Genomic DNA, 19401 nt, shown 5'->3' on the forward strand with positions numbered 1-19401 from the left:
TCTGGAACTATAGAAATAAGAGACCAAAGTGGGCCATTTAGCCTAAAATTACAGAATCTCCCAAATTGCCATAACTAGGTCAACATTTCATACACATTCTGATTTCCTTTTTGGATACCTACCTTAACAAGCTGATAAATAATTAGTAATTGTTAACCAAGCTCCTGGCTTATTCAAAGGAGAGCAATAAACTTCTCCAGATGACAATTCAGAGCCTTAAATTAGGCTTCTGCTCAAGAATTACTCTCTGGAGAAGCCATGTTCTCTCATATACTTTGAAGAGATCCTAGGGAGATTAGTTAGGTAATTTAGCCTGGTAAATTAGATACTAACAGTCATGCCATATTGATATCTTCTCCTAAGTTTGAATATAGTGTGACTCCACTTACATATTTCACATGCGAGTTTGTTGTGTAGCTCATCTGCATTTAAACTGTTCTCCAAGGCAAATAAAATTGTACATGCATTACCTTTACATGGACACCTTGTTAAACATAATGATTATCATTAATATCCTCTCACAGTATTGGTACTTTTAGGCTCATAGCTCCATAGTAACCTCATATATCATGTTTGGTGACATGGTCAACGATTGAAGTTTTCTTAGGACTGAAAAAAAGATAAAGAACTCAATAAATGTTCTTATTTAATACTCATTCGACTCATTCACAGGTAGTGAGGTTAGCTACAGAATTAAAGACAGGTAAGGCTATTCTCCAAAAATGAAAAAATACAAGTTACAAGTTTCTTAAAGCAAAAACTTTGGTAGCTCTTGATCAAAATATCTGACTCCATAGATGATCTGCAATGTCATATAACAACCCAAACCTCATTTACCTAACCTCAAAGGGGTAGAGAAAAGAGAGAGTGAACAGTTGAGCAAGAAAGAAACTACCTGAACCATCAAAGGCAGAAAAACAATTAGCAAAAAAGAGTTGTATAATTAGACCCAAAATATTTCTTATCCACTGCCCACAGTTTCCTGGTAAACTACAAATCCATAGTTTATTCATAAAAATATTTTTTTAATCATAAAACTTACTTCAGAAGAGATGTGACCCCAGGATTACACCTTCCCTGTCCCAGACAAGAACAGAACCACTGGCAATATACTGAAGTCACTTTCTGAGGCCTCACTCCTGCAATGTCAAAAATCATGAGAGGAGCACAGGTGCAATTACCTCAGAAAATGAGGCTGCCGCTTTATCCTTGGCCATCTCTATCCCTGCTGCAGCTGTATCATTATTTCTAAAATGGTATGTCAGTTTTTCAATTTACATCCTGATCTTGGCCATAAAAATGTTTCAAAGCCAATGTAAGGATGCATATGATTTATTGCCCTGCTGTAATGTAAGTCACATTAAATTAAGTAGTAATATAATTCATTACTTTCTCAAGACTAAATACTCCTTCATATATTATTCTATTGGAAATAACAGGAATAATTGAATCCTTGACATAAACTCCATGAGAAACATGAATATGGGGATTCCGCATCTCCATTCCTTACACTTAGGCTGAGAAAAAGATCAGGAATTGAATGTGTGTACTTGTGTAGCACTTCCCCCCATGATTCACGCCTAGTGAGGATACTATAGCTGCAGAAGTTAAATAGCCTTATGATTACGTTAATGGACTTCCATTTCCTCCATAAGAAGTTAAACAACTTTATCTGTTTCTACTGTATTTACAATTGAAATATGTCACTGATTACTAGCAGAGAGCCCAAATGATACTCTTGAACAGACTCAAGAGCTCTCTTACACTGAACTGAAGAGTTGCTGAAGAACAAATCGAGTAACGTGAAACAGGTGGCAACACTGCCATGCATCTAATCCAGCTCAAATTCACAGTGCAGCTGAAGAGAAGAGCACACAGAAGGCAACACTGATTCAATGTCAAGTGTCAAAGGAGAGGGGAAGCAGAAGCTCTTATTTAAACATTCAGCCCACAAAATTACTGCTGCTTGGAACATCTCTGCATGTGATGTGCTGCTGACACCCTCACCCCAGTTAGACTGGCTACTTCACAATGTCAACATCTGCATTGCTTCCCTTCCCCTCTACAGTGTTTCTATTAATAGGAAGGTTTTGAAAGGCATTGTAAGAGATAAAAAGTTTTGCAAATCCATACTCTGTACTCTATGTCTTACTAAGACTCTAAGAACTGCTTGCATAACCAAAAGCATAGCCACAGAAATTAACAACTATTGCTACATTTATGGTAATATACACTGATATATATGGTAATATACACTTGTGTGCCCTGAACACAAGTGTCACACAACCATAGAAAGCGGCAATCCCTGAATTTCAGTGGCAATTCCTGAATTTCAAAAATAGTACAAAAGAACATCTGAAAAATGCACAGCATTAATAGAAAGGTGATAAAAAGTGAGATTATGTCTTAACCAGTGCTCTCTCAAATAGGAAGGAGGTGGGGTAAGCAAGGATAAGGTGAAATCACAATTTTTTCAAGAATTAGGAGGAGAAAACATACTCTAAACTTCATTTGTAGTCAAAGATACAAAGTGGTTAACATGTTGACTAAAGAGATAATATTACTGGATAAATATGACAATCATTTGACTGAGACTTTATGAAGATACACGTGGAGAGGAAAAGCTCTAAGGGACAAATATAAACCACAGAAAATACTGACTAGGGAACAGCACTGTAGGAAAAAGATATGAGGAATAAAATGTAATATACTGAATGTGAACAGAATTACAAAATTAGCACTATATGCTAGAGATTGTACATAGAGAGGCTGTACAGACAGCTGTAGTGGGGCAATTGTATCTCTGATGTATTGATACAGCTAAACACAGAATACTGTAAACATGCTGCTAATCTGTATAGTCAGAACAGTGATAGCAAGAATGCAGAACAGTAAAAAGATATTCTGTAATGCAAGAGCAATAAGTGTGATAAAAATTAGAAGGCATACTGCATAAAGAAACAAGTAGGAGAAATGAGTTAATATACACTAGAGGAAAAAAATACTATTGAAAGAGTATAGTAACTCTTTATAAATACATAAGGAGAGCTAATGAAAACAATGAAAAGGTGTATATAAAGTAGTTACTGTCAGAACATGAAGAAATGGCTCTCAAACTGTGAAAAGAAAAATAAGCCTAAACAAATGCAAGCATATTTAGTGAGGCTAATTGGGTTGCTTTCCTGAAAGAAAGGCAACAGGGTCACCATCTTGGAAAGTGTTCACAAAAGAACTGGAGAGAGGCAGAGAGGGAGTCTAATGAGTATTCTGTAGAAAGTCATAAATAACTTTGAAGCTGTTGGAACAGAGCCATTGAACCAGACTCTCCTTCCAACCCCATGATCCACAAATGCAAGTACTGAATTATGAAGGATACAACCATTAAGGAAAAAAAGGGCTCTCCAAAGATATGTGAAGTTGTCAGAAATTTAGGGGAAAACAATACATGGAAAGGAACAAAAGACAGTGTATTATGCAGGGTCAGTCCTGGCTCTACTGAGTATGGTAATACGACAAAATGTCAGGCAGTACATGAAGAAAAGAGCACAGTAACATTAATCATGAAACTGTTCTCATTAACATGAAATAAAGTGACAAGTTCTATCTAGAAATAAACGTAAATACCCACGTCAATTCTTATAATTGAATTATAGTAATATTCACAGCCAAATGTCTGTGCCTATTTAAAGCAAATGAAACATTGGTTAGGAGGTTAGCCAGACTCTGGATCTGGCCTTAATTAATTTTCCAACACCGGTCATCTTTTGACTAGGAATTTCAGGGTCAAGGTTCAATCCAGGAGGCAGGTGACTAAAAAAGAAAACAGGTTTCTAAATATCTTTGAGGATCTAGTCCCTCCTCTAGCTCTTTTTGCTCCAACTTAAAATTTAAGAATGAGGGAAATGGTGTCATGGAGCCATAGTCAGTTTATGTTGAGTGTATACATGTTCTTGGGGAAGAGACACAATTTCATATTCATAGATCTTGGCTTGCAACTTTTTAAACAATACAGAGATCAAATATCATATGGGATGTTCCATGCATCCTGTGACATAATGCTTGATTTCACAGAAACAAGAAATTGAAGAACTCTAAACTGATAAAACAAGAAATTGTGAACTCTACCAAGAACTTTAAGTTGTGTAAGAATGATAAAAAAGAACTTAAAGACCACTCATAAAACAAAAAAAAAAAATTTCTTATACTGGCCAAGACAGACAAAGAAATGGTAACTACAACAAAGAAACAACACTCCCCATAGTTTAAATACCTTAAAAACAACTAATGGAAAAAAACCCTCTAAAAATTGCTGTGGCATTCAAAGCAATGTTCTAGCTAAACAATATTTAGGGTTTTTCTTAGTGTTACATTTACCAACGGTCACAAACTTACATCTTAAATTCACTATAACAAGTCAGTTCACCAATCAAGACAAGTGTTTCTGGAGTGGATTTATAAGGGAGAAGTGCATGAAATGACTATATTGACAGAGCAGGCATCACAAAGAAACTGCATCTCTCAGGAAGGTTATTACAGAATTTTCTATCATTGTTATTTGAGTCTAATTTAGCAAACTTACAGTATAGTAACTACTTCACCGGTGGAAATAATACAACCAGTTTTGGTTTTTTTTTTTTAATTACTTTCACAATACATGCACCGCAAGCATGTTCCATAATACTAAGTCAGATCATAGAAAGATAATCACTTTATAGTGAAATATGGTATCTATGAAATATTAAGTTTATATCACACCCAGCCTCTAGAACTTCAGCCCATTTCCATAAGAGACAGTATTGCTCACAATATAACAAACTGAGAGACTGTAATTACTCCTGAAAACATCTTAGAAGCACAGCTAGAAATCTAAATAATTAATTGCACAGGTAATATTCTTAGTAATAACTGTCGTTTATTTCTCAAGTATTGATCTAACTTTTCAACAGAGCTATTCAAGCTAGAATTTAAACCTCTTTGGGAAAGTCAATTTGACATATGGCAAAAAGCACTACAGAACTATCTGGCAAAAATCATGTATACTAAAAATAAGTATTTTTATGGTCCTTAAATATCAGAGGTTGAAAAGTAATTTTTTAAAACTGTCTTTGTAGTGTCAAGTGGTAACTTTAGAATCTGTTTTTTAAAAAGTACCATTTATATAGTTTTATCAGTCTCATCACTGTAATCTAGGTTTTGCTACCTTTCCTATTCCTCTCTCAGAGCTCCTCTGCTAGTCACAAAATATCAGAAACTCCTTAATATTTTGAAAATCTTTCTACTTGGTGGGACAGAAACTCAATGCAAAACAACAGCAAACAATTAAAAAAACCCCTAACCCTAACAGTGATAATCATACTTCTATGACTGGTTTAATAATAAAACAAGAATAAGAAAAAAACAAGATTTGGTATAGAAAAAAAATTATGGTGAGAGTACAAAGATGATGTTCCAGGTGAAAATGGTATTGTTTCCTTGTGCATTTGGAATAAAGTCCTAGAGGAGACATGGGGACAAAATGGATGCTCTCAGTTCTCACAAATACATTTCTGGATTTCCATGCTTTCATCAAGGTTCTATTGAAAAAGTGGGGAGTTAATTTATTACTTTTTTTTAATTTCTTTGTGGCAGAACAGCCATGTCTCTTGTACTTTATTGAGTATCATTCATTTTGATACTTATTTATACTTATTGACATTTATTTTTTACTTTATTGAGTAATTAATGTTTTTCTTAGTTTTCTAATAGAATAGAATCTTCTAACATATAAGGGTTAATGTTCACATATTTATCTGGAAGAAGTTTTATATTTAGTCATCCAGGTTTCAGTTGACTGTAAATGTTCTCTCAATTTTCAGAATTATAATCAATTACTTGTATAGTTTTGTTTGGTTTTTTTAATTAGTCTAACTTGATGTCAACAACATTAAATCTTGCTACCAGTTTTCAAGGAATCTTCAAAGTAAGGGTACCAAGGAATTTACTATGTTGACGAGCTCAGCATCTTTGAGTTGTGCATAAACCAAATAAAAATTAATGTGTCCTTAAATTTGCTGGGAGTCAGTTATATGTATAACTGGAAAATATGCTTGTCCAAACTAACTGAATTTATCTTCCTCTATTTCCCTTTCATAACTCTTTAAATGTTTATACTATGACAAAGAATGATATCTTATAAGCTATGCTTAAAAAGCAAAAAATTTGATAAAACAACTGACTGGGCAGTGACTGAGTTGAAGAAGTACGTGAGAAATATTCAGTACAGCTGAATTCAGGTATTTCTTTGGTATATCTAAGTCATTCACACATAATTCATTGTGAAACCTGACATTTGCACAAACCCATCAGATAACTGAATTCACAAACCAGAAATGAAAAAAATATCAGTTTTATAAAAAGCAATATTGCTGACCCTACAAATCAAAAAGTAATTATCTGCCTCTCTTCCATCACAGATATGGCAAAGAAATATAACTTTCTGAAACAAAACAAACAAACAAATCCATTTGTATTTTCTTTACATTTGAAATACTATTTCAAATGAATGTTTTTTGTCTTTGTGGATCACAGGTTTTGTCTGTTCCTCTCATTAAGCTAAAAACACACATTCCCAAGCGAGGACAGGAAAATGTCTTTCCCTCTCTTCCACTTTACTCCAGCTCCTTCCCACAAGCATACAAAATAGTAAAGAATTTCAAGGCTAGTACAAGAGCTGCCAGAACCAGAAGTATTATAACTTCGGAGAAATACTCACAAAAGAAGATTTATATTGGAGCAGTGGGACAATAGTTAGCGGAAATTATAGCTCTAGTACAGTTTGCACTGTACGTTGACTTGCTTACCCCAATGCCTGTTCAAGAGTAAAGAAAGATACAGAACAAATGCCGGCTCTTTATTTCCAAAGATAAACTAAATGGTGCACAGAAATATGAAAACAGAACAGAATAGAATAGAAAGAATAGCTTTTCCTATGTGCAACAGATAATTTTTGAAAGAAGTTAGGCCTTCTTCAGACTGATACAATTCCTCTGTATACAGCTTTTTTTGAGTAGTGGATATGCCAATGACATGCCGAATGGCTCCATCTAATCATTACAGAGTGTAAGATTTTAAATTATTGAGAGAGATTTTAAAGAGAGACAATAGTTTCTGATTTGCCGAAGCACAGAAAGTAAGAGAGAAAAGCAATTGTAATAATTACTTTAATACAGTAAAGAATACAAACCTGATTTTGGATTCCTTTTCTTTCTCTTTCTTTTAAAAGATTATTTTTTGAAGAGAATTGTATAAAGGATGAATACTGGATATTTTAAATGGAGATTTTCTGCCTTCTTTTTCCAACATGATCAGCATTCAAAACAATGAAAGATGAAAATTTGCTCAAAAGCTGCATGTCTTATCTTTGTTTCCGGGGAAATGAATGAAGGTACAGAGGGGGATACCAAAGACATGATTAATATATTGGCCTTAACTCCTAGCAATGAATGTGGTCAGAGAGCACTATTTTTTACATTCTGTATTTATAATACGCATGAATATTTTAGTCTTTGTAGTGTCAGATGTCAGTGCCTCCACTCGACACTCACTTAGTGAGGTGTAAAGTATTACATCAAAATGTCGGAAAGACTTTAATTTGGGGTTGAGAGATGAATTGTCCTCTTTCTTCCTCAGACTTCTAAATCTTATGGTCAAACAAATAGCTCAGCTGTCAGACATGCCCAGGAAATAGTAACAGAGCAGAGCATAAATTCCAGCTCTGTTCTAACTTAAAAAAAAAAAAAAAAAAAAAAAAGTAAAAAAAAAAGTGAAGGCCATCAATGGGAATTATTTACAACAATACTGACAAATGTTATAGGTACATAAATTTCTAAACTATAATGTAGTAAGTAAATAAAGCATATGAGTTTGTGAATTAAAAAAATTATATTCCTCTAATATGTGGGTTTGTTCTGATCAGCAACAAGCACACATGTTTTTTCCTCTTGATGCTTTAACCAGTTTGCTTACCTTTTTTCTTCTATTAAGAGACATCATCTTTACTAACTCCTTTGTACTAATTACACTATATTAATACAATATAACCTAATTCAAAGTAATACATTAAATAATGTGACTGTGCAATTTAAAGTATTTCTAAATTGGTTTAGTCCTTCTAGTATTTAAAATATCTAATGTCATAACATCCAGCCTTGAACGTTTTCAAAAAGAAGTTGCCATTGATGTCACTAGCAATGAAGCATCTAGCACTCTAGGGGATCTGAAGTCTAAATTTTCTAAGTCTAATTATAAGCCCTCAGAAGAAAACTAAGTTATGATTGATAATTTTCTCTTTTAGAATTGGCCAATGGGGGCAAGTGTTCCAATTCAGACTAAGGATGGAGTATAAGGAGATTTCAGTTTTGAAGTTCAATCAAGAATGAACTTTGAATGAGCTTTTCTCCTGCCAATAACAGAGAAGGTACCTTATAGGTACATTTGCTGGGTGAGCAGGATGCACAGGAGACCTGGCTGCATTTCAGAGCTTCGGCAGTTCCTTACCTTGGAGCCACTACAGAACCGTACATACAGATCCCCCCAAAAAGGCAATGCTCAAGAGAAAACACATAATGCAAGCCCAGCCTGGGGCTTTAAAAGCAGGAAGAATGTCCTTGCTTGTTTTCAGTTCACGAAAAACACGTCAAGGTTAGAATACGAAGGATTACACATTTCAAATGTAGTACTTCCCTGAGTGTAATGACTTGAGAATGTTCTAAAAGGCATGTAGTAAGAAATGAATACAAGGGAATGCTCCTTAGCACTAATTATCCTCTAATTTTTAGAATATAATTATAGCAAAAAAAGATTACAGTACTTATAATTACATATTTTGTACCCAGAACAAATTTAAACCCAATGCTGCTCCAAAACTTTTCTATTATTTTCATTAATCTTTTCATATTCTTTTCACACTTACACTTATCACACCGAATTGCTTTCTAGCTGTGAGTGGTGTACACTTCAGACATCAGAAAACTCAAGTTTTTTTTCTCTGTTGAACTAATAAAATAAAAATCTCCAGCCAATTTTTCAATATTTTCACATGTTGCACAGGGCAGCACGGCTCCAATCAAAAATTCAGTAGATAATGAAGAATCTTGTAAATGTTTAACCTGGATGTTTAATGTCTAGGTGAGTTGCTTAAAAATCACCTTGCACAAAAGCAGCAACTTTGTGGATTACTATTTGCAGAATAAAACTTCAGAAATGAAAATCTGAAGTCCGAGCTTCCTGCTCTTGCTGTCCGCAGAGTTCACATTAATTGTTTAATGCATTAATTGTTTTCCAAGAGGTTGCTTGAAAAACAGGAGCTTGTAATCCTGGCAGGGAAACAAGAGGCTCAGGAGAGTCTTAGCAACAGTCCAAGACTTGACTGTTACACATAGGATGCTAATATATAAAATATAGATCGCACCTCCATTTCCAGCTGACAGCAGTGGGCTATGCAGCAGCTGGAGGGCAGGATCAGAGCTCTCCCTTCCAGCAGCAAAGAGGATGAAAGAAAGTTACTTTCTGTCATCCTAATTCCTTTGGATTTTGACTTTTACCTTCAACATATTCAGAAATATACTCTTGAAAAAAACAGATGGGGCTGAAATTCTTTGATACGGAACTCTATGACAGTATTTATTGTACCATCATTATGCTAGGCTACAGCTAGCTCACCTGCAGCAGTGTGCCACCGATGGTAAGATTTCTTTACCATAGAGCTCAGGGAGCAGTAAGGGTATCAAAGAGCCAAAAGGGAAACGACCACCAGTACGTTTGGAGAGATTGAACTGGAAAGTACTCCTGGGAATGGAACTCAGACCAGGCAGGGAGTCTGAAACCCCAAATTTCAGTCTGCCAGTGAGCTGGTATTTAATTCCACTGAATATCCCATGCTGACCGCACACGCACAGGCTCTAAACACATAACGTAATATCTTGGCTTAGCTAACAAGCCTTGAAAACCTCGAGGGAGAACTTTTTGACAGAGCCAACTGTGCCTCAGAGGAGGCTGGTACAGCTCTGTGTGCCACAGGCCTTAAAACTGTCTGTGGCCTTTGTGCATTTTGATACCAATATGTAGCAATGTTATAATTATTCTCCATATTGTAATATAAGTTAATGTAGGTAATGATAATGTAACTCAATCTTTAAAAAACAAAATGAAGAGAAAAAATATGGCAATCCTTTTAAAATATCACAATCTCTAGCAAGGGTGATGCCCATTTGCAAGACCTCATATGACTTTAGTCATGCAACAGGTAAGGAAGCAGAAACTTTTAAACTCAACTTGAAAAGTGTAGTTTTGATGTCACAGTTTATAATATTCACACAAAATATAGACATCAACTAGTTAAAATTAGCTGGACAGGCCACAGGTAGTTATGAATGAGAACAAATAATTGTGTATTATGATAGTTTTATTTCAAAGTACTAAGAATACTTCAAAAACCTTTTGAAACTACTGAAGAGATTTACTTCATTCTCGTTTGAGGGTAGTAAGTAAAGTTTTATGTAAAGGAACAGAAGTATCTGTGACCTCAACATTTCTTCTAAACCAATCCAAGATATACTATTCAATTTAAAAAAAAAACTGAAAAAAAGGAGAATCATTATCTGTTAGTATTCTATTTCTCTCTCTCCTTCCAATCTACTACATTTTAAATTAGTATGACGTGACTTTTTTTGATCAAATAAGAATTCATAGTAGGCAGTGCACAACTGGAAATGGATATGAGGGACTGGGAATTCTTCTGGCTAGAATCGCTCTCTCAGTGCCAATGGGACAATTTTGTCATATGCTCTCATATCAAGAAAAAACTGCTGGCTAGACTCCATCCCTCTGTTCAAACAGACAAACACTTAAATTGCTGCATTCTATTCTGTTCATTTATTTTAAAATATTGTATGTAGCATGTAGTTTTAGAGTTTCAGATAAAGTAATTCTATTATATTCTTCAGGGCTTTATGCTTGAGAAAGGCAGAATTGTTTGACAGGCTTCATAAACTTGTGGCTTTGAAACAACCATGTGTTTTACGTACAGCTACGGTACTAATGTTAGATCACTATTTGTTTTTATATGCAATTATAGTACTACTGCATCCCATATACACACCAAAAACTCGGCCCAGGTGTCAATAAATAATATTTCTGTAGGCAGCTCTAAAAGACCCTCACAGTGCACATCAACTGTCAGCAGTAATGCAATGCTGTCACAATTCTCCTGCTCTTTTTCACGCTGTGCCCCCTCCTAATGTCTCTGCTAAACCTAATTGAATGTGTCCTGATTTAATTTAATCTGGGTTGCCCTCTATCAGTAACTTTACTGCCCCCCTCAGACTCTCTATTGATCTAAAGGCCTAGATACACAACTGATTTTATACCAGGAGATAAGTTGTAATGCTGGTTTGAGAGATCATGTGTTCCAGTCCTGACTAGAATAAAGCGTTTGTGAGATGGCAGAGGGAGGTTTTCTACAGCCCCATAAAGAGTTGGATTTGTAGTATTCCGAATTCTTAGCAATTTGGAAAAATTGGACATGTGGATTGATAAGGAGCAAAGTCTTTCACACGTGCAAACTGGATGTGTCTAATCCTGAATGTCTTCTTGATTTACATGAGCATAGGTGCTGGCATGTGCAAACAGAGACAATTACAGACCAAAAGTTAGACACACACTTTTCCATTCCATGTAGAGCTGAGGGGAGGTGAATCACTTCACTAATAAAATTAAAATCTAACTGTTCAAAATGCTTTTATTTTCTGAAAATATATTATTCATTTTAACAAAAAGAAGGGTAATACTGTATAGAACTTCCTTTATCAAGGAATTTACAAATTAATGAAAAATATAATTTCCTTTTGGTTATAAAACCATTGGGCTAAGATTTATAAATGAAAAAAAATTCTATCAATTTATTCTTGTTATATCAACATATACTTTTTTACGTAGTTCATTCAACAATTCAGTCTCCACCCCAGCTACTTTCCTTACCAGTGTTTTGAGATTTGGAGTTTCTTTTCCAGGTTACAGTGTAAGAAAAATAGCTAAATAAAATTCCACTAATACATCTTTTTGACACATTTGTTATTTAGCCAGTGGTGTGCAGCTTCCTATTGCTGATACAATACGTTTACTGTATTTCAATTTTATTGAATGTTTTAGGCCAGCATAATTGTTTAATATATTTCTACACTATATATCCATTGCAAGAGAAGACCACAGACTTGTCTGTTTAAACAGACAAGTTTAAACTAATTGAAAGCAAAGTCCAACAACAACTCCCCCCCCAGATTCTAGTGCAGCTGTCTCAGTGAACTTTTTTACCAGAAAATCAATAGAGAGCTGCAGGGGACACAGGAACTGAAAAACAGCAGCTGATGGGTCAGTCAATTAAATAGCGACAGTGAGTAGAAGAGGAAGAAGGCAGGTACCTTTTCTATGCATAAGCTCAGTGCAACGTTGTTGAGAAACACCGTCCATGCTAAGGTTTTTACAATCATACAAAAACTGTGACTCATCTCCCCCTCCAAAATTCCCAGAATACACTTACTATTGGAAACCTTAAAATGATGGCCTGTCTTCTGCCACTTTGGAAAAACAACAGGCCCAGACAAAGACTGAGAGACCAAAATATTGGAGATGAATTTAGTATGCACCTTAGTAAAGTCCTGACATTTAATAGCATATCTGATGAGCCAAAGAGAATATTAAAGTATTGACCTTTTCATTTAAATCTTCGGCATAAAGACAGGATCTGGCCTTTATGATAAATTTCTAAATTACACTTCTACTCCTAAATTCTTCCTTGCATATCTCTGTTTATTACTTAATTGTTTAACTTTTGCCCTGCTAACAAGTACAGCCACTTAATAATCATGAATAGTCCAGCTGAATTAACTGGAAATACAGAGATACAAAGAGTTAAGTAGGTAGATAGGTAGAGTTGTTTTTGAGGATTTGCTGGTATCCTTATTATTAAACTATCTACAATGTTCGGATACAACTTGAAAGAAAGAAATGAAGTCAGAATGTACTACAAATGTTTTCATACTGAAGGAATTAAAAAAATAGTCACGCAGGTCTGGCAAGAAAGAAGAGATGCTGTAAGATAACGGCTTATTGGAAATTTTTTTCTATTTTCTACTTGCTGATTGCTATGAATTTAATTTGGTCACAGCCACATCAAAACTTTTCTGCATGTAGGTGACAGGGAGTGTCCTTGCCACAGGGATGATACATCTTCTGTGCTAATGGGGATACCCCAACAGTTTCAGGAAGATCTGAAATAGCTGGGAAAGAGCAAAACAAGCTTTTGGGAACTCAGGTTAGAAAAGAGGGAAAAAATGGCAGACTGTTTTGGATGACTGTGCCAGAGATCCACAGTAATCAGCGGACATAGAAAAGCAATGAATAATGAAGGGTGAGCAGGACCTGAGGAGGCTCTGAACGGAGGAGGACATGGGAGGGTGGTGCAATGGGGATCAGAGATGGCTGAAGTGGAGAGAAGGACTGCAGAGCTGGTGATGTAAGTGCCAAGAGATGTGGCTTCGAGGAGTCTATCAAGACTGAGGACCTCAATAAACAGTTGAAATGGTATAGTACTTTACTGACTCACAGCACACATTAACCTGTACCATATCTTTCTAAAAAAGGATAGGGATATATTTCAGATGTGGGGAAATTACCACATAAGTGTATTGTATACAGGATTATTATTATTATTATTATTATTATTATTATTATTTAAACTCCAAATTTAGAATTCAAAGTTCTCTGTTGAGTGTTCAGCACAACCTTCTCAAACATCATAAACTGAAAACTCATTATTTTCATGCTATTCTGCTGAGTTTGTCAACATTAAATTTATCAGATTGCAAGCTAAAAGGGGTTGGCTTGGATTTACATCTTTACCCACTTCCCAAAGTCCATCTTCTCATCTTCATTGACTTCAAAGCTACTAACATTTTAGATACTTTCCGAGAACCCTTCCCGATGCTGCCAAGGAAAAGAGAGAGAAAACATGCAAACTGCAATTGTTTCTTCTGAATTTGCATTCTCATGTCCATCCAGTTTTAACAATCTCATCATTATACAAAAGGTCAAAAAATGCCACTGGCAAAGACTGTACCTGAGACTTGTCTCACTGTAGTGTTAGTGCTCCATTTACTAGCATGACTAATTATCTATCATTGCTTGCTAATATTCAAATTAATACATTTAAACAAATGTCTTTTTCTTAATAATAAGGAAGATTAAAAGGACCTTCCTATGGTATATGTTCCCAATTTTTCTTATTACCTGCATGTTTTATTGTATTCTTCGTACTAAAATTAGTACCATAACATATTCTTACTTGTATAAAACAACACAAGAATGACCCAAGAATATCTACCCATGAATTTAACTGCCTGTCACTGAAAAAATTAAATCCCCTCTTTTCCTGAGTTGTACTTCACTGGAAAATAAGCTAAAATTTAGGATCTGTTCAAAATACTGTAATATTAAACTTGAGTATGTCTATAATGCAGTATTATGAAGACAGACAGAAGCTTGATGGAAAATAACAGTCATGTGGGAAATGTACGTTACTGAAAATGTTCCTGTTCTGAGCAACTGCTCTGAAAGTACAGCTTTTTTATATTTTTGTTTTACAGCTAACTAGTGCAGCCTTTTTTTCCCCTCAATTCATGATTACTGTAACTGATTCTAGATACACTGAAATTAGTTTATAGTTAATTGAAAATGAGCAAAACTCCAGTGTATTTCACACTACTTTCATGTCTTTTTAGTGTATACATCACATCACAGCAGCAAGTCCAATCTTTCCTCCACTCACTTTCATGCTGTTTTCTGAACACTTACTAAGTATTATCTGCTCTAAATGGAACATGTCAGATTATAATTTAAAGTTCAAGAGTTTCCACTGAAGTCTACTACTTCTTTTAACAAAATCACTTGTAAGTTCATGAAAAATACCCACACTTTGCTAAACTTTATTCACCAGAGAAGTAAATAAGATGAATTACATGAAGGACAACATGTGTGAACAGTATGCAGATTTTTTCATCATATATTATCTATAATTTAAATTTAACACCCTTTTTTTAGGAAGAAACAAATTCTTTCTGTTCTTTTATCAGAAACTGAAGGCCAGAGGTGAAATAATCTGTGACTTAATCAATAAATACAATAAAGGATTTATGGACTGACATCTGGGAAAAGGTAGCTTTACTGATGTAACTGACAGGTTGATGGCAGATTTACTAGCTGTGCAGGATTACAATAAATTTGACTTCAGCTCTGGGCAAATCATGTTAAGAAATACTGCCATGTCAAAGAATTTCTCAGAGATGTCCCTGTTGTATAATGGCATGTCACCCGAGTGTTATATTCTCTAGTGACCTATTCCTCATCCAGATAATGAAAGAGTCTGATTAGTATTCCTTATTTAAAAGTGCCATAGCACTGAAAAATGTCTTGATCATCTCACATCAGACAACAGTAACTACAGAATTGCAATTTTTTTTTTTTTTTTAACTTTAATATATTACTCTGGAATAGAATATATTACTTCTGAAACACAATGCTGTGTTATGTGAAAAAGGCAGGAAAATACTTGCATACTTGGGACCCCAAGATAAATACAGTTTATAATCTCTTTGACTTCCCATCTCTGTGTGGCAAAGTTGATCTCGAATACTGCTAATTGACTAAATGCAAATTTTGATAATCACCAAATCTAAAAACTTTTAAGGAAAAAAATCAGCTGATATAAATCAGTTTCAGTGAAAGCTATGGCTTTATTTCAGCTAATGCCAGGTTTCTATCTAGAATATTAATAATCTGAAATGCCACTTCTGCAAAGCTTATGCATATATAATTTTATGAGAACTCTTCTTGAAGTTAATGGAAGTTCATTTGAATTTATATACACATGCACAGAAGTGTTTAGAGGATCAGTATTTAAGTCCAGAAATAACAATAATTATTGATGAATGGAAACAGTAAGCAAGTATAGTAACATTTTGTGGCTACCCTCATCATTATTTATGAATCTTCATGTTAATTTCTTAATAAAAACAATTAATTCCCTGCTGTCCCTCTCTCTCAAGGTTTAATTATCTGTGGCACTGACCACAATGAATACATTCAGTAAAGGTTCTCTTGTGGTAAAATATATGTCTGCAACATGTCAAATGTCTTTCTTCAAAAAGTCATTTTTACAGGGAATAAACATAATTAAAAATCCAAAACATTTCTAGAAGCTACAAAAACATGTATTAGAATCCTAGAGTAACTAAAATCCAAATAAATTACTGTGAAGTAACTCAGACAAGCCTGAATTACTGTAAGGGCAGATGAATGACCACTGCCACAGATTTCACAACTGATATAACCAAAAGATCAGATGCTTTTGCAGATTTTGCAATTGAAGAGAAAGTTCAGGATTGATCCTCCGTCATATCAAGTCTAAACCTTGTGTTCAGAATTCAAGACTTAATTCAGATGCCATACCCTTTCATTGAATACTAAGGAAGTTAGGTATGTATTTCAAACAAGTGTTTAAGTGCTTCCCTGACTACAGATGGATTGAAGAAAATGTTTATTCATTTTTCTGAAATGGGTCTTGCATGAAGTTAGCTCTACAGTGCTACTGTCTCAGCTATGTGACTACTCAGTGCAGCAAAGCACTTACTCCTCAACTTGAATATCTCCACTGCTCAGGATCTACCATCACACAGCAGTATCTACACAGCAGAAAAGGACAAGAAATGATGAAGAACTCTCTATATAATGAATTTACCTTCAGATTACCTTCAGATCTACTACTGCTACTATTGAACCATTAGGATGGTATAACAACTGATTTCTGACTATAGAAATTCCATTGTGAATTTAGTGGGGAAAATATTTTTGGTCAAGAACTAGTAAGAATGTCCCATTTTGCAATTTGCCTACAGTGTACAGCATCTGCAGTTTACACACAACATGATTTCACAGAACTCCTTAAGAACTCTACCACAAGTGATATGAGGACCAAATCAAGCACTGAATAAAATGCAGAGGAAAAAACCCTCTGCACAGCCACAATACACTGTCAGAGCTATTGGTGAAATGGAATCACAACTTGGGTTAAAAACAACTTGGGTTAAAAACAACTTTAAAATGTATATATTTAATTATTTTTAATGCAATCTGGATCACAAAATTCGCAGTTGGCCTTGGGATTTTATTTCTTGTTGAGACTGAAAAAATCCCTCTAACTTGTGGTTCAGATACAGAGAAGAAATTCCATTAATTGCAACAGTTTGAAGTACTTAGCTATTGCTTTGAGCTGGAAGCACAGTGGAACTCATGAAATTCTAGTGATAAAGATCTAAATCCTGTTCATGTTTGAATCTAACATGTTAAATTAAATTAAAATCTAACTGTAAAAAAAAAAATGCTTTTCCAGTTTGCTTTAAGTTTTGATAGAACCAGAGCTCCAATTGCAACAAAATCCATATAGAATTCAAATATGGAGTTTTTCGCTTCATCAAAAGATAGTGAAGTTAAACTAATGAGAGACTGTACTCTTTCCCATCTGGCTGTATTGCTTTTAAGTAAAGTTGTATGTGAGACCCTATAGTCTTGTCATTCTACCTGTACACCCATGAAACTCAGGATCCTTGCTAAAATATTGTGTGCCAGAACTATAGAGGAAACTTCCTGTTTTTTATACTGTCATTTACAAAATACATTATATCTGACTTAAAAGCATGTGATCATTTAATGTTTACCTTAAAGATGCTTAGCTTCTTAGCTTCCTACATTTCCATATCTAATTTATAACAAGGACCTTTGGTGTCGTCCAAACAACACACTTTCTTTAAAGTACATGCTCACATTCTGATCATCATCTCATTTTTAATGAGTACTGGATGAACTGGAAGGAGTTGATATTATACATGCTTTTTGAGTTTTCATACTGACAGTCTCTTTCTTATTCTTTAAAGTGTATGAGAAGTTATAAAAACCCCAAATTGCACAGGGCTTCATCCACTAGGATAATTCTTATATTCCACTCTGTTTCCTCCTCTCAGAAGAACACGTTCTGCCACTGCCTTTGATTTTCCTTACAGACTAGTCCAATTACTTTCCAAAGCTTTTGTTAGCTTATCCTCACCTGCTGTTAATAATTCAGTATGAACACGATCCCCACCTGAACTTTTGTTGTTTCAAAACAGTCTGACTTCCTCTTCAATCTCTTCAAAAATCAGTTTCTTACACAAATAGCTCCGCTCTCTGGAAAACCGTTGCCCATAGTTTAATTTTATATTTGTCTCTTTGATAACATAAATTAATATTAATGCTATTTTAAACGTATTTACAATTTTAAGTAATTTTAGTTTCAGTGATGATCAGGATTTTTTTTCTCCCCTGGACTCTAGCATATTTTCCATTAAGGTAGTATTCCATTAAGGTAGTAATTTTAATAAATGAAAATGTATTTTAAATCAACCCAGTCAAGTGTAATGGGAAAAGAATACTCTCACACATGAATTATGTTTTCTGTAGAAGACAAATGTGGAGATACATGTTACATGTTTGTGTATGTGGCTGAGTATGAAGAAGAAATCACAAGTCAGATTCCTTCTAATTAAGCCATTTTTCTAGCTGACAACTGTCAAAGCCATCCCAGAAACCCATGAATATTAAAGTGCTGTTGACTGGCACATTTGGCATTTTGAAGCTGGGCAAATAGAAGTCATGAAATATGAAAGGAGTGCCCCATGTCATTTTGTAGAAAATGTTGCCATTAAGATGATGTATGGGAAAATTCACAACTTCATCTTCTGGGAGTACTATACTATATTTTCTGTATTACTTTGCTTCAAAAGCATTACTAGTGGCTGACATTCTTCCTTCTTTGGCTGAAAGAAATTTATGAAACGTATTACAGTAAAGATTTTAAATGCCTGTTAATATTGATATATATACTTATCTAAAACAAGTGCATATTTTTATTTATAATCAAATTCTCTGCTGAGAAAGCATTCTAATGCAGCTCTTTTTCATATCTACTAACAGCGACACAAAGTCATTAATTAGTTCAAAAAAAATTCTGCAATTTTTTACAATTAAAATCCACCACAGAATACAACAATAGGAGGGGACTTTTTTACTTTAAAGTTCAGACTCAACTATATCTATGTCTTGGTTCTCCTATTTGTGATGAGTAAAATTCTCAGAGAATTTAAATTCTCACCACAAAACATACTTGCTGTCCTCCAACCGGCAAAGTGTTTCAGAAATACAAGACTTTTCCCCAAATTTTAAGGATATAAAAATCATAAGAATCGAGCCTGCCTGGGTTATGTACCTAAACCTGTCACC

At 34.6% G+C, this 19401-nt stretch overlaps 1 protein-coding gene across 2 annotated transcripts in view; it reads right to left on the reverse strand.

Annotated features, from left to right (window-relative positions):
- GALNTL6 (polypeptide N-acetylgalactosaminyltransferase like 6) overlaps window positions 1-19401 on the reverse strand; it is a 491552-nt gene that overhangs the window by 361516 nt on the left and 110635 nt on the right. The gene's annotated exons all lie outside the window — the stretch shown is intronic.

The sequence above is a fragment of the Gymnogyps californianus genome, chromosome 4 (assembly GCF_018139145.2).
Source record: "Gymnogyps californianus isolate 813 chromosome 4, ASM1813914v2, whole genome shotgun sequence".
Classification (NCBI taxonomy): domain Eukaryota; kingdom Metazoa; phylum Chordata; class Aves; order Accipitriformes; family Cathartidae; genus Gymnogyps; species Gymnogyps californianus.